Source organism: Pinus tabuliformis, chromosome X, assembly GCF_031772625.1.
Source record: "Pinus tabuliformis cultivar Carrire ecotype Pingquan chromosome X, CPIR1, whole genome shotgun sequence".
Classification (NCBI taxonomy): domain Eukaryota; kingdom Viridiplantae; phylum Streptophyta; class Pinopsida; order Pinales; family Pinaceae; genus Pinus; species Pinus tabuliformis.
Window position 1 is genome coordinate 841,622,133 of NC_142308.1, and position 16,390 is coordinate 841,638,522.

The window sequence follows — 16,390 nt, forward strand, 5'->3', positions numbered from 1 at the left end:
GAACACTATTCTTTGATTATGCTTGTGCCCTAATTATTTATGTGAAATTCATAAAACACTTGTAATTTTGGCTCATTGTATTTGTTACACATTTTGGCAAGAAGATCGATTTATTCCTAGGGGTGGGTTGATACCTTTCACCTTGAAACTCCATTATTTTTCAAAACAAAGTATAGATTTCTCTTGTGACCTATTTTTTTCCTCTATATGGCCAGCAAAGTTGCATGAGGACTCCTTGGTAGGGAAAAAAAATCTAAATCAATTTCACATTGACTCCATTCTCCCCAATTGGCTAGGCACTGGTCTCAAGTCCTTGGTGATGACCCTAAGTTTTTTTTTCACAATTTTTCTACCCTAATCCTAGATGGCCTAACCTAGGGAATCCAACGAATTCCATTTGAGCCATCATTTTGTGGAGTGAGTTGGAAAGGAATTACGTTGGGGTGTCCCCCACTATCCCTCCAGTTTTGAAGCCAATCCCAAGGTCGGTTTGTGAGAAACACCAAGCCCTAGCTCCAAAATCACTTGGATTTAGGCTTTTCTAGGTTAGTTCCCTTCCAAGGGGCCTTTTGTGATTGAAATATCAAGGGATTTTCATCTTATATTGATCCCTTCTTCCCCCTTTCTTGACCTAGATTCTTGTTTGAATATTACACCCTAAACCCTGGGTCTTGTTTGGGTGCCCTTGGGTTTCTTTATGGTCCCACATCTCTATCATTCCTTATCCATAAGGCCACTTAGAAACCTTGTTTCTAAAAAGAACCTTAATTATAGGGCATCCCTTATTAAGGAATACCTTTATTCCCTAGGTCTAAGACTCCACTGAGCCTTTCTTAGAGATCCCCTCACCTTACTTCTAAAGAAAGCAGGCCCTATTATTTAAGTCTCTCTTCTAAATGGGCTCATGAAATCACTAGCTATTCTATCATTAACTCATCATTCCTTGTGATTTAATTATACCATGAATCCTCCCATCAGTGACAGAATGTAAAGAGAAGGGGACATCGACTGAGGTGAGATTGGGTCCTTGTCCCATTATTTCCACTTGATCTAGTAGTAGTCCCTTTGGAACCCCTTTTAGGAACCCTGCTAAATTGTGCAGTAAGAGGCTAGGTGGTAATGATGAGGGATGTCCACATATTTAAGTGTATGAATGTAGGATGGAGAAATCATGGTACATGCATTACCTCAGCCCTTATTGTTCCACCCTTCTTCATTTTCCTTTTTCCTTTTATTTACTTTTATTCTATTTTACTGCTCCGAGCTCTAGAGGATGAGAGCATGTTGTGTTGAATTTCCATGACCCTAGTGCTAGGATAGAATCTTAAAATCTCTGACACTACCAAAACAAGAATCTCAACAAAGCTACTTTTCACAATGGAATATAAACAATCGTAAATCACACATGCACAAGTATACACAACTTTTTACAAAATTTTCAACTCAACTTTGTTATATTAATCAACATATAATACAACTGTATAGGGCTCCCATACAAGGGATAATGGCCCTAAATTATCCACAAATACAAGAATACAAGATACAATGACAATCAAACTCAACATCTATGTCGTATTGTTGAATTTAAGCTTCTATGATCCATAAGTTTAATGAGAATATTTTTCGGCAGAGATCACATTATAGTATTTTTGTCGACGCATTTCAAACCAACGAGTGTGGTTCATAATGAGGACAAGTTGAACAACCAGATCATGGCTATAGTTTAAATAAGGAGAACAGGTATTCCAATGGCTATATTTGACTAGGAAACAACTATTTTGACAAAGAAATGGTTAAATTTGACAGGTCAAATTGACTGGACTGAGGGAGAGGAAAAGTTATTAAAGTTATGATTATTATCAAAATTATTGTTATATAAATTACGAGCATTTGAATTTTATTTTATTTATTTATTTATTTTTTTGAAAATTAATAAAATTAGTTGCTCAATTATAATAAAAATATATAAATGGTTAGTAAATCATTAAGGAAGTTAGTTTTTTGGCTAACTTAAAATTGCTAATAGGAATACTAGTTAAATGATTTTGTATATTGTGAAATAATTATGAAATAAAAATATACATCAATATTATAGTAAGGAAAGATATGTAAAAATATACCTTCCTAATTTAATAAGTAAATAGTCAATGAGTTATATATATATATATATATATATATATTATAGACATAAAATATAAGAATTAACTCACAAGACCTTGCCCTATTAATAGCCTATTTAAAAACACAAATGAATGATCTAAAAAGGATGAATATATATATATATATATATATATATATATAGATATATATATATATATATATATATATATATATATATATATATATATATATATATATATATATATATATATATATATGAAGAACTAAATACATGTATATTATGAAAACAAAACCTTAAATCATTTACTGAATTAAATATATAAGTAGTTAATTAGTTATTATGCAAATTAGTTTCTAGAAAAAAAAAAAAAACTCACATGACCTAAACCAATTAATCTGCCTATCTATAAATAAAACAAAACCAATTATAAAAATATTAATGTGTGTGTGTGTGTGTGTGTGTGTGTATATATATATATATATTTATATATCTGGAGGGAGTGAAGGAGAATAGAGAGACAAGAAGGGAAAAATGACAATGATCAAACAAGGCAAGGCAAGGAGGGGGAAAAACAAGGAAACCGAGCCGGGGACGGGGGGAGAGGGAGGGAAAAATGGGGAGGTGGCTAGGAGGAGAGGGCAGGGATCCAACAACTACTAATCTTCCACCCATCATCCCTATTGAGGTTTTTTGGTCTTCTTTTGATTTCTATAGCTTCCCTAAATTTACGGTGATGGAAATGCGCCACCTTGACGATAACATGGGCTTCCTCAATACATACATGGTGCTTCGTCTTCTCTGCATGTTCAGCCAGGGCAGAAGACCGAGTTCTCCTATGTTTTATGTCGGCTGAGTGTTCATTAATCCTTTGGTTAATAGAGTGACCAGTCTCACCAACATACGACATCCCACAGGAGCAAGGAATAACATAGACACCTTTCATGTCCTTGGGGTCAATCGGGTCTTTTACTGATCTAAGGGAGTTACGAATGGTGTTAAGGGATCTAAAGTTAGAGGGAACATTATGCTTCATGAGAATTCTAGCAATCTTATCAATTGTCCCCTGGATGAAAGGGATATGAACCCCTGAGACTTACTCTTTAGGGTCTTTCTTATCCAATGAATTCTTGCTGGCTTTTAGGAAAGCTTTCTCACTGAGGTGCCTACTATAACCATTACTGGCAAAAACATTAAGGAGATGAGCCTTCTCTTTATCGAGGCTCTTTTCATCAGAAATCATAAGAGCCCATGTAGCTAGCGTGTTCAGAACACCTAACTTTTGGGTGGGGAAATGATGGGAACTGGCATGAAGATACTACTCGGTATGAGTTTTTTTTCTTTTGAAACACTTGGTGGGAGACCAAACTGTCATCATTCCTACAAATGAGAACATCAAGGAAGGGAAGTTTCCCATCAAATTCCTACTCCATAGTGAACTTTAGGGAGGAGGACTGATTATTGAGATGATTAAAGAAAAGATCCAACTCTTCTTGGCCATGGGGCCAGATGACATTCATGTCATCCACAAATATCTTCCAAATCTTGGGAAGGAGTCGAGCAGAAGCTAGAGCCTTGGATTCAAAATCTTCCATAAAGATATTAGCAACAACCGGGGATAGGGGGGAGCCCATGGCAACACCATAGGTATGCTCAAAGAACTCACCTCAAAGCTGAAGAAAGTTGAAGTGAGACAGATCTCCACTAAATGAGCGATATCAGGGTCTGTGAGGCGGTTGATGACATCGATGGCCTCTTTTATAGGAATGCACATGTAAAGGGATACAACATCAAAACTAACAAGCATGTCCCCGAGGTCAAGCTTTATGCCCTTAAGCTCTTCGATGAAAGATGAAGAGTCTTTGACAAAAGACTCTGTGAGGCCAACTAGGGGTTTAAGTTTTGAGGCAAGGAATTTTGCCAGAAGGTAAGTAGGACCACCAATGGTATTGATAATGGGCCTTGGGGGGGGGCCTTCTTTGTGAATCTTTGGAAGCCCATAGATCCTTGGAGTAATGGGGCTACTCTCAATTAGCTTATGGCTAATGGAAGCCACAGAGTTACTAGACTTGATGGCTAGAGCCACTGCCATTTATATCCTTTTCAAGGGATTATTGGAGAGCTTCTTGTAGCTTCCACTATTATAGAGATGATCCAACATCTTATGCCGATAATACTCCTTGTTAAGGATGACGGAAGCCCCTCCTTTATCAGCTTTCAGAACCACTATATCTTTATTGTGGTTTAAGGATTTGAGGGCCTCAAATTCATCCCTGCTAATGTTGCTTCTAGGGGGCTTAGCCTTCCTAAGGACAACGGTGAAATCTTTCCTTATAGTGTCCTTAATATTATCGAGTAAGCCCTTAATCCCAAACTCTATGTTACATATAATGTATTTAATTGAGATATTTTTAGGGTCTAGGGAAAAATTTAAACCCTTACCCAAAATATTAAAGACATAAGGGGAAAGGATCTTCTCATTAAAACTATGTTATATCTCGTCCTGTCGATCCTTCGCCTTTGTTTTGTTCTTTAGCTGCCCCTTAGTCCATCAAAGGAAAACACATAAAGACTCTAGGAGGGATGCCACCTATCACTATTGCAAGTCACTTCTGCTTCAATGAACACGAGCTAATGCATTGTGCTCTTCTAGGATTTCCAATACATGAGCTCCAATCCTCCAATCTAATAGTCCACTAGTCTATCAATTTATTGCACATTAAGCTCCAACAACGTCACCCAACCTTTAGCTATCAAGCTCTCTTTATGACTGCTTGTCAAGGGCTACTTTGGGCTACCAACATGTTTCCCTCCACCATTCCAATGGAACCCAATCCAATCACTATAGAATCTACTCCTAGTTAGGTTTTCTACTCACCTAAGAAAACCCTACCATAATGGTTCTCACCGACTGCAAATAATCCCATCAAATCTAGTCAATACTTGACACAAAACAAGGCAAAAAAAAGTTGCAAACATACCCTAGGTTTTTTATTCAAACTGTTGTAGCATTGTGATCTAGTTATGGCATAACCATGGTCCACGTCAACCCTTATAAACTACCTCACAGACCTCTCTATAGTTGCGGCCTCCTCATTCCCTGCTCCTCCTTCCTTATTTGGTTGTTAGGGCTAGTATCCACCCACACTAAGGCTTACCAATACTCTCAACTCACCTATCTAGCTTGAGGAAGGTTTATGGCACCCTAAATAGTTGATTGTCCCTTGTTTTTGGGCATTTCGACCCTCTCCACAAGAAGCTACAGGTCTCGACCTATGTCTGCAACAAGACAAAGATTGTGGCTAGAGAAAGACCACCACAAACATACTCAATACAATCAAGAACCTTTCCCAATAAACTCAATCTGTAATATGATCCAACTTGGCCCTCAAACAGTCACAAGAAAACATAAAAATTCTCCTTAAATCTTCGCTAAGGTCTTCTCCTAGGATCTGTGACCCAAACAAAAGTTTTCTTCATCTTCTATGAGCTTCTTTCTTCACTCCTTTGTTTCCCTTGTGTTGCACTTTGGATGTGCTCAAATTAACATCAATCACCTCTGATTTATACCAAACAAGAGGGCTCCACCAAATTTCCTAAGTGACATGTCTTTTGGACATTTCTGTTAAAACTTTGGTACCAGAGGACAAGTGGTTCCCTAAGGCTTTGATCTTTGGCATAGGGAAAAGTGTCCAAATTTATTTGTACTCTTCTCCTAAAGTGACTTTATAAGTGGTAAAGTCAATTTAATTTAAAAGTGACTTTATAAGTGGTAAAGTTACATTCTAATTTAAAAGTGACTTTATAAGTGGTAAAGTTACATTCTAATTTAAAAGTGACTTTATTAAAGTCAATGAAGAATTAGAAAGTGAAAAAGTGACTATGGAAATAAAATTCTAAGTGGGTCTTTATTTAAATGGGTGAGTTAAAAAATAAAAAGTGGGAAATAAATACACATTTATTCTCATCCCTATATCTAAATGAATCCCACACATTAGATCTTAGGGTAACCCAAAGGTCATTTAGAGAATAAAACGAGAAGAGAAGAGGAAAATATTAATTCATTCTTTCATGAGCATTTGAGAGAAAGAGAAGAGAGAGCAAGGAGAAAATTTATGAGCAGTGAGGAAGTGAAGGAGAGCAGCAAGAAGACATTTCAGCAAATCTGGGCAGCAACATTTATTGGCACACATCCAAGGAAAAACTATACAGTAGGAGAAAGGAATAGAAATCGAGGAAGAGGGACAACAACAAGGGCACAAATTTTGAGGCATATTTGGGCATGAATTTCAAGGAAGATTTGGGCACTAATTTCAAGGCAGCCATACTGCTAAAATCCATACAGTCCGTACAACAAGTTCTGGGCATGTTTTGTCAAGGCATGTCGTACAAAATTTAATGTTGTTTTATTGCTGGAAAATTTTATGTTTTGGTTGTTTTCTTATTGGCACTATTTTCGAGGCAGAGTTCAAGCACGAAAATCAAGATAAGTTGTAATTTGTGGTCACTGAAATTTTTGTTATGTATTTCAGTTTCTCTATAAAATCATTTTCAGAAATAAATAAGAGCTCTCAAACTGGTTTTCCCCAAGAGTTGTAGGGGGGTTTTCCAGGGTCACATTGACCAAAAATCACTGTGTTATTTTCTGTGTGTGGCTGTCATAATTTTGCTGTGTTTTATTTATGCAATTTCAGCAGTTGTGAGATCTCTAAATTTTTGTCTTCAGAAAAATATTGTCATTTCCAAATTTTAGAATTTTTATCATGCTTGGATTTAAAACTAAAAGCATGGAGTGATAAGGAAAACTGATAATCGAAGTGGGGGTTGAAATTCTTCATGGTATCAGAGCTTGATTGGCTGAAAAGTGTAATTTGGGATAGCAAAGTGAAAATTACAGCAAGTTGATTTTTACACAAAAAACAAAAACCTTCACCACAGATTTGAAAATTTCAGTTTGGTAGGACAGTGAAACATGTCTTTGGGTTTGAGAGTTGAAGATAGGTTGGATGGGCAGAACAATTACATTGCATAGAAGGAGAGATTCCAGAGCATCTTTGAGGAAGCGAAAGTTTGGGGCATTATGGTAAATATCACACAAAACCCAGTAGTAGTACCTGCTAACCCTGTACAGTTGGTAGAGTTTATAAAAAAGAATGCTAAGGAAAAATGATTGATTCTGGAAGGAATCAAACATCATGTCATTCCTCATGTGAGAGGAAAGACTTATTTACATGAGATGTGGACAACCTTGACCAGTCTTTACCAGAGCTCAAATGAAAACAGAAAAATGGTCTTAAAGGAGAAACTGAAGGCCATTAAAATGGCCAAGACTGATAGTGCTACAACATACCTCACAAAGATCACTTCAATGAGAGATGAGTTGGAAGCTGTAGGTGAGATCATTGCACCCACTGAGTTGTTGAGGATTGCTTTAAATGGTCTTCCCAAGACTTGGGAGAATTTTGTGGATGGCATTGTTGCACAGGAAAACCTTCCCAATTGGGAGAGGTTGTGGGATGATTGCATTCAGAATGAGATCAAAAAGAACCATCTTAGGGCTGCCAAATCCATGCTTCATGATCAGGGGTTACCTTTATTTTTGTGGGCAGAGGCCTGCAACACTATTGTGTACTTACAGAACAGGAGTCCACATTGTGCCTTGGGGAATGTGACTCTGGAGGAGGATTTTTCTAGGAAGAAGCCTGATGTTGGGCACTTTCGTATCTTTGGGTGCCCTACACATTCTTATGTCCCAAGGAGAAAAGGACCAATCTAGAGCCCACTGCAGACAAGGGCATCTTTGTGGGTTATAACGAGACCTCCAAAGCTTAACAGATTTATATTCCTGTGTAGAGGAAAGTGTTTATCAGGAGGGATGTGAAGTTCGAGGAGGAGAGAGATTTCAAGAGGTCACAAGAGTTGGAGTATCCAGAGTCACTAGACCCTTAGGAGCTACTAAGTCAGTCACAGGGATCCAATGGTTAGGGATAAGAAGGTACATTGATTACAGTGTCAGGTCCATCAGCGAACAGTGGCTCATAGATTCAAGTGGGTGGTTATGTAGGGAAATCTATAGAGCAGTTCCCAGGGTAGTCCACTAATGGGCAGTTCACACGGTACTTTAGCATCTATAGGCACAAATTCAGGCATGAGGTCAGTTGGCATGCTTTCAAGAGTTCAAGTTTCTGATGATGATGAGGATTCTTTCACTTTGGTGGGAGAATTATGCTCAGGGAAGAGGAAGCCCAAGTGGCTTCAAGATACCTTGCGTAAGGCCACATCAGTTGCTGGGCTAAAGAGATAGGTTAGAGAGAGTAAACCACCTGAGCAGTTTTGTAGTTACACGGCACTGGTAACAAGCATTGTTGACTCTGAGCCTTCTAGTTATGAGGAGGTAGTCTGCCAACAGGTCTGGAGAGAGGCCATGATGGAGGAGTATTATTCTATTATGAATAAGAATGTTTGGGAGGTAGTTCTGAGGCCTGAAGGTAAATAAGTTGTTACTTCCAGATTGCTCTACGAGATAAATCATGCTGTAGATGGTAGCATCGAGAAGTTCAAAGCTCAATCTTTGGTGAGGTTCTCACAGGTAGAGGGAGTTGACTATGAGGAGACCTTATCTCCCGTAGCTCGATATACATCTATTCACTCCATTATATCAACTACAACATAGATGGGTTGGAATATCCACCAGATGGATGTGAAGACCGCATTTATCAATGGCTTCATTCAGGAGGAGGTTTATATTGAGCAGTCACAGGGCTTTGAGGTGCATGGGAAGGAGTCCCATGTATGCAGATTGAAAAAGGCACTCTATGGCCTGAAGCAAGCTCCTATAGGTTGGTACTTTAGGGTTGATACATACTTGCAAAAGTTGAGTTTTACGAAGAGTGAGGCTGATACAAACCAATACTTCATTGTGGTGGTTGAGGAGCCTCTCATTTTGGTGTTTTATGTTGATGACTTGATCATCACTGGTGCAGAGAGACTCATTGAGGGCTGCAAGAGAGATCTTTCTTCAGAGTTTGAGATGAAGGATATCGGCTTGATGCATTATTTTATGGTATTGGAGGTGTGGTAGGAGAAGGGGAATTTCTTGCTGGGACAAGGGAAGTACATTGTGGATATTCTTAGCAGATTTCACATGGAGGACTGCAAACCCATGCCTACACCTATGATCACTAACTGGAAGAAGCTTCACACTTCTGGCTCTGAGTTGGTGGATCCTACTCTATACAGACAGCTGATTGGTTGTTTGATGTATTTGATCAAAACTTGACCAAATATATGTTTTGCAGTTAACACTATGAGTCAGTTCATGTGTGAGCCCGGGAGAGTGCAATGGGCGGCTGAAAAACACATCCTTCGTTACTTGTAGGGGACTGTGGATTTTGGTTTGGATTATAGACAATGTGGTGGAGTGAGACTGGTAGGGTACAAGGATTCAAATTGGGCAGGTTGTGCTTCATATAGGAAGAGTACTTCTAGGTGTTGTTTTGGGTTGGGTTTAGCATTTGTTTTGTGGATCAGCCGGAAACACCAACTAGTTGCATTGAGCTCAACTGAGCCAGAGTATATGGATGCTAGTTTGGCTAGTTGTGAGGCCATATGGCTTCGCAAGATGTTGTTTGGTCTATTTGGTCAGGCATTGAGACCTTCAGTAATTTACTGTGATAATTAGAGTTTCATAAAACTCATGACAGGTCAAAGCATATTGAGATCAAGTATCACTTCATTAGAGACTATGTCCAAAAGGGAGTTGTCAAGCTTGAGTATATTTCCACAAATGAGCAGGTAGCGTAAATTTTCATCAAAGCCTTCCCATGGGGCAAGCATGTCTACTTCAGAGACAAGATGGGAGTGGTGAGAAACACTTTCCTCGGTAAGAGGGAGTGTTAAAATTTGGGTGCTAGAGGACAAGTGCTTCCCTAAGGCTTTGATCTTTGGCCTAGGGAAAACTGTCCAAATTTATTTGTACTCTTCTCCTAAAGTGAATTTATAAGTGGTAAAGTCAATTTAATTTAAAAGTGACTTCATAAGTGGTAAAGTTACATTCTAATTTAAAGGTGACTTAATTAAAGTCAATGAAGAATTAGAAAGTGAAAACGTGACTATGGAAATAAAAGGGCTAAGTGGGTCTTTATTTAAGTGGGTGAGTTAAAAAATAGAAAGTGAGAATTAAATGCACATTTATTCTCATCCCTAGATCTAAATGAATCTCAGCCATTAGATCTTAGTGTAACCCAAAATGTCATTTAGAGAATAAAAGGAGAAGAGAAGAGGAAAATATTAATTCATTCTTTCATAAGCATTTGAGAGAAAGAGAAGAGAGAGCAAGGAGAAAATTTATGACTAGTGAGGAAGTGAAGGAGAGTAGCGAGAAGACATTTCAGAAAATTTGGGTAGCAACATTTATTGGCACACATCCCAAGGAAAAACTTTGCAGTAGGAGAAAGGCACAGAAATTGAGGAAGAGGGACAATAGAAAGGGCACGAATTTTGCGGTAGCCGTACTGCTGAAATCTGTAGAGTCCATACAACAAGTTCTAGGCATGTTTTCCAAGGCATGTCGTACAACATTTAATGTTATTTATTGTTGGAAAATTTTCTATTTTTGCTATTTGATTATTGGCACAATTTTCGAGGCAGAGTTCAAGCACGGAAATCGAGATAAGTTGTAATTTGTGGTTGTTGGAATTTTTACTATGTATTTCATTTTCTCTGCAAAAGAATTTTTTAGAAATAAAGAAGAGCTCTCAAATTGGTTTTCCCAAATAGTTGTAGGGAGTTTTTCTAGGGTCACATTGACCAAAAATCACTGTGTTATTTTTTGTGTGTGATTGTCATAACTTTCCTGTGTTTTATTTCTACAATTCCAGTAGTTGTAAAATCTCTACATTTGTGTTTTCAGAAAAATATTGTCATTTCTAGATTTTAGAATTTTTATCATGCTTGGATTTAAAACTAAATGCATGGAGTGATAAGAAAAACTAATAACCGGAGTGGGGGTTGAAATTCTTCAATTTCCACTTCAAGCTTACATGATTTGAATGCCCAAAATTCATTTTCAACATCAAAAATTCATATCTCATCAAGGACATCTTAGATTTCGATGATTCTTGAAGCGTTGGATTATCCTCACCATCTTGTATCATCTCCATCCATCACATGTCCAAAATTTTCCATGGTTTTGGACTAAACATTGATGGGTGCAAAACCCCAACCTTGGGTTCCAAGCCCACAAATCACTTTTGTGCTGCTCCAACCTCCAAACCCTGGACCCTAGGGCTTGGAGTACCTCCCAAGCTATCAAAAATCAACACTCCCTCTTAGCAAGGGAGGTACTTCCAAGACAAGTAAGTAGCTCGTCATCATCATCACTAATCACAACACTCGCCCAACTCCTGGCGCTCACAACTGCAGCAATTCATGTAATATGAAATACGCCTCTCTCATAAGTGTCGTTGTCACTGGAAGAATCCTACTACTTCCTCTTCTCCTAGAATATCTTCCACTCTCTCCATGATTCATTCTTGGTATTTTTGGGAGCACCCTTTCTCCCCACTAACCACACATTCTTCTTGGGCTGCAAAGTGTCCTTCTAAATCTACAAACTCCCTTTAGAACTTGACTCCCCCTGAGTCTCTGAAACTTGGACCTTGTCCTCCAATGTCTTCTTCCCATGATCCATAGGCTTTCCAATCAACCTGTATAGACCATGCTCTTTAAATCCAAGCACAATACCTGTGGACCTAGAGCCTCTAGGCCTGGGTCTTGCCTGCCCATCCAGAAATAAGACCTCAAACCCCTTCTTCTCAATCATTGACATAGATATCATGTTATATATGAGTCATGGTACAAATAGTACATCCTTGACCCGCATCACTCGTCCTGACTCCATCCTAAATGGAACAACTCTCGATCCTCGATCTTCTTCTAATTCTTGTCTCACAACACCATGTGCAACTTCGAGTCCCATTCAGCTAGAGTCTTGAAAGCCTCCTGTCACCCTGTCATACGTTTTTACCCACCAATGTCCACATACCATCCATCCTCATCGATAGCTCCCTGTGATAAATGAGATATCATAGCAAAGTCCTCCTCTTCCAATCTCATGGTGAGCGCATCTATCTTAGCAGAGGTAGAAACATCGACAACCTACTTCCCTTTCTTCTTGTCGTCATCTCCTTTCTTCTTCTTCATCGGAATTTTTTATGAAAAATGACCCATCTTGCCGTAGTTGAAACACTTGACTTTACTCGGGTCCTTCTTTACTTACCCTTCATTTGTGTTGCAAGTGCCATGTCATCATCAAAAGCCTTCTCCTTCGGATGAAGATCCTCGTCTCAAAAATATTCCCGAAAGAAGTCATCACACATCCTATTCCAGTTTGGAAACTTCTCTCTTGCAACGATACCCTTGATGAAGGACTTCCATTCCTCGATGAACCATTTCAAAGCAATCCTCACCATATCTAAATTTGAAATAGTCACACCAATGACAACAACATCATCTCTGACCTGAGACAATATCGTCAGATACGAAGTCACTCCTTCACCCTATATCATCTTGGTGGAATTAAATTTATCCTCCAATACCAATACTAGTTCTCATTCTTATTCTAGAACAAATACTAAAGCGCCATCCACATCTTATGTGCAATGTTCTTCTCAGACAAATGAGGTATCAGGGCATCCTTCACACCATCTAGGATGATCAATATCTACCTCGTATCTAAATCCTCATACACTTCCAACTCCTTTGGGTCAGTTGGCTTCTTGATGAATTTCTTAGTGAGCTCCTGGATCTTGTTGACCTGCAAGACCAACTTGATCCTTTCCTTCCATGGACTATAGTTGGACAACCCCTTCAACCTGCCCTCATACTAGAGACCAGCCTACAACTTCTACATTGTAGTGAGCCCTTCACCTACAATGTGACCAACTCCCTCTTAAGTTGTACTTTGCTTGTGCACATTCTAATTCACTGTCTCCCAAAGTAGCTTAGACACGCTCTGACACCATGTTGAATTTCCATGACCCTAGTGCTAGGATAGAATCTTAAAATATTTGATGCTACCAAACCAAGAATCTCAACAAATCTACTTTGCACAGTGGAATATAAACAACAACAAATCACGCATGCACGAGTATACACAACTTTTTACAATTTTTTCAACCCAACTTCATTATATTAATCAACATATAATACAATTGTCTAGGGATCCCGTACAAGAGATAATGGTCCTCAATTATTCAAAAGTACAGGAATACAAGATACAATGACAATAAATCTCAACATTTATGTTGTATCTTCTCCTGTTGGTCCTTCACTTTCATTATACTCTCTAGTTATCCCTTAGTCCATCAAAGGACAACACATAGAGACTCCAGGAAGGTTGCCACCTAGAATTGCTACAAGTCACTTTTGCTTCAATGAACACGGGTTGACCCAAGACAACCCTACCACCTGGCTCTCATAGGCCGCAAATAATCTCATCCAATCTGGTCAATACTTGAACCAACACAAGGAAAAACAAGTTGCAAACATACCCCAAGTCTGTTATTCGAATTGTTGTAGCATCGTGATTTGGTTAGGGCATAACCATGGTCTACATCAACCCTTCTAAACTGCCTCACAAGCCTCTCTACAACTGTGACCTCCTCATTCCCTGCTCCTCCTTCCTTCACTCACTGTTAGGGATAGTATTAACCCACACTAAGGCCTACCATCCCTCTCAACCCACCCATCTACCTTGAGGAAGGTTTGCAACATCCTAAACAGATGATTGTCACTTTTTTTCTGGGAATGTTGGCCCTCTCCATAGGAAGCTACGAGCCTTGGACTAGGTTTGCAACAAGACAAAGATTGCAGCTAGAGAAAGGCCACCCCAAACATACTTAAAACAATCCAGAATATTTCCCAATAAACTCAACTTGCAATCTGATCCAACTTGGCCCACAAACGGTCACAAGAAAACATAAAAATGCTCCTTCAATCTTCACTTAGGTCTGCTCCTAGGATCTGTGGCCCAAACAAAATTTTTCTTCCTCTTCCACGAGCTTCATTCTTCACTCCTTTGTTGCCCTTGTGTTGCACTTTGGATGTGCTCAAATGAACATCAATCATCTCTTATTTATACCAAACAAGAGGGCTCTACCAAATTGCGTAGGTGACATGTATTTGGACATATCCACTTCAAGCGTACATGACTTGAATGTCCAAAAGTTCATTGTCAACTTCAAAAATTCATATCTCATGTAGGACATCTCAGATTTTGATGATTCTCGAAGCGTTGGATTCTCCTCACTATCCTCTATCATCTCCATCCATCACATGTCCAAAATTCTCCATGGTTTTGGCCCAAATATCGATAGGTGAAAAACTCCAACCTTGGGTTCCAAGCCCACAAATGATTTTTGTGATGCTCAAACCTCCAAACCCCAAACCCTATGGCTTGGAGTACCTCCCAAGCTATCAAAAATCAACATGTTATGTATGATATTGTAGTAATTACACCTTTAAGGTTGGGCAACTCATCACCCACCATGGGTTGGGACATGCATGGGTTCCTTAATGATGTAAGGGGCACTCATAGGGGCCCTAGGAACCAGGGTGATGACCATAATGATAAGGGGTAGATCTCATGTTTAGCTTTTTTCCATGTGCTAAATTTTATTATCCCGACCATATTTTGTATTTTGTGGTGTTATTTTATTTTGCATGTGGTCATGATATGCTTTTATCTTTTTTTCAGCTACATCAACCTCTACGGCATCATTTTAGGCCCGACCCAAACATATGGACAAGGGAAGAGGGAGTACCAGAGCCTTATGGACCTAGTGGCCATGTGAACCTAGAGAGGGAAGATGGTGAAATAGGGCATGTATTGTGCAAATGGGAGTGAAACATGTGAACTAGGAAAATAGGACTGCACTACCAAAATTGGGGTTTCCCAAGTATTTCCCAACCTAATGCTATAAGAGAGTACCATAGATCCCACGGGACTAAAGTTTAGGATAACCCCCCATTCAAGGTGAGGGAATAAGACTATAGTCTAAACCCTTCATCCTTCCAAGTAACCCAATAATCCATACCCAGGTGTTCCCAAGAAAAACAAGCACAAGCATCCAATTACATAATGAAAAACCATACCATTTGGATTGGATGGCGCACCTTCAAACATATGATATCAACAGATGGGCAAGAGGACATATGACTAACTCAGGGAGCGGATACATCTGGCACAAAATCAGCTAGATGGTTTTTGTTCGTCTGCTGAAGAAACATCTAGGATAATATTTCTCTTATGGGGTCACCCATTGGAGGTGGGTAGCAAACCCACATTAATAAAAATTGAAGATACATCAAAAGCGTGTGTTGAACACACTTTTTTAATGTATCTTCAATTTTTTTATCAATTTGGGTATTCTCAAAAGTATGCATAATGGGTACTCATTGGATGTGTAATGTAATTTTGTATCCAACAAGTTTTTCCACTTGAAATTTGAGTAAACCTATAAGGAGATAAGCCAAAAATACAATTAAAAGAAAAGCTCATTTTCCCTCCAAAATCTTTACATGTATCTCTTTTTAAATTTAAAGTATTTTGATTGGTTTACATATTGTGATATGGAACTTACATGAAAATTCCATGGGAACTTTTAGGCTAAAATTTCCTCTAATGGCCACTTTTACTCCACATTTTGACATCACATCGAATTTTGTGCAAGAAATAACAAGGAAATAAATAAAGTCGAAGGAGAAAGAGAGTCAAGTGAAAGGAGAGAGAAGTCTTGTTTTTTTCCCTAATCTATCCACATGTGAAAGTATTCTCTACAGTTTTTTAGTTTTGTTATAGGGCCAAAATTTCAAGGCCTGAAATTTCAAGGGTTAGATTTTCAAGGGATGACCAAAATTTAGATATTTGACCAATGTTGACTTTGACTTGGTGAAGAAGACTTGGAGGAGGGATAACTTGGGTTCATTGTGAAAGTCTTGGTCTTGATCTTGGGTCTTTGATATCTCACTTTGAGATGATTCTACAAGAAGAGGATTTTCTTGGGTTTTCCCCCTTGTGGGGTTTTTCCTTAGCTTGGAGCCTAATTTCTTATGTTCTTTGTCTCTTGTGATCTTCTTATTTTTATATTTTTAGTAATTGCTTTATGAACAATAGCATAATAAATTAAATAAGAGGCCAACAACCATTCACAAGTAATTATCAAGTAAGAGAAATCATCCTAATCTACAAGCATCTTGAATTATCAACGT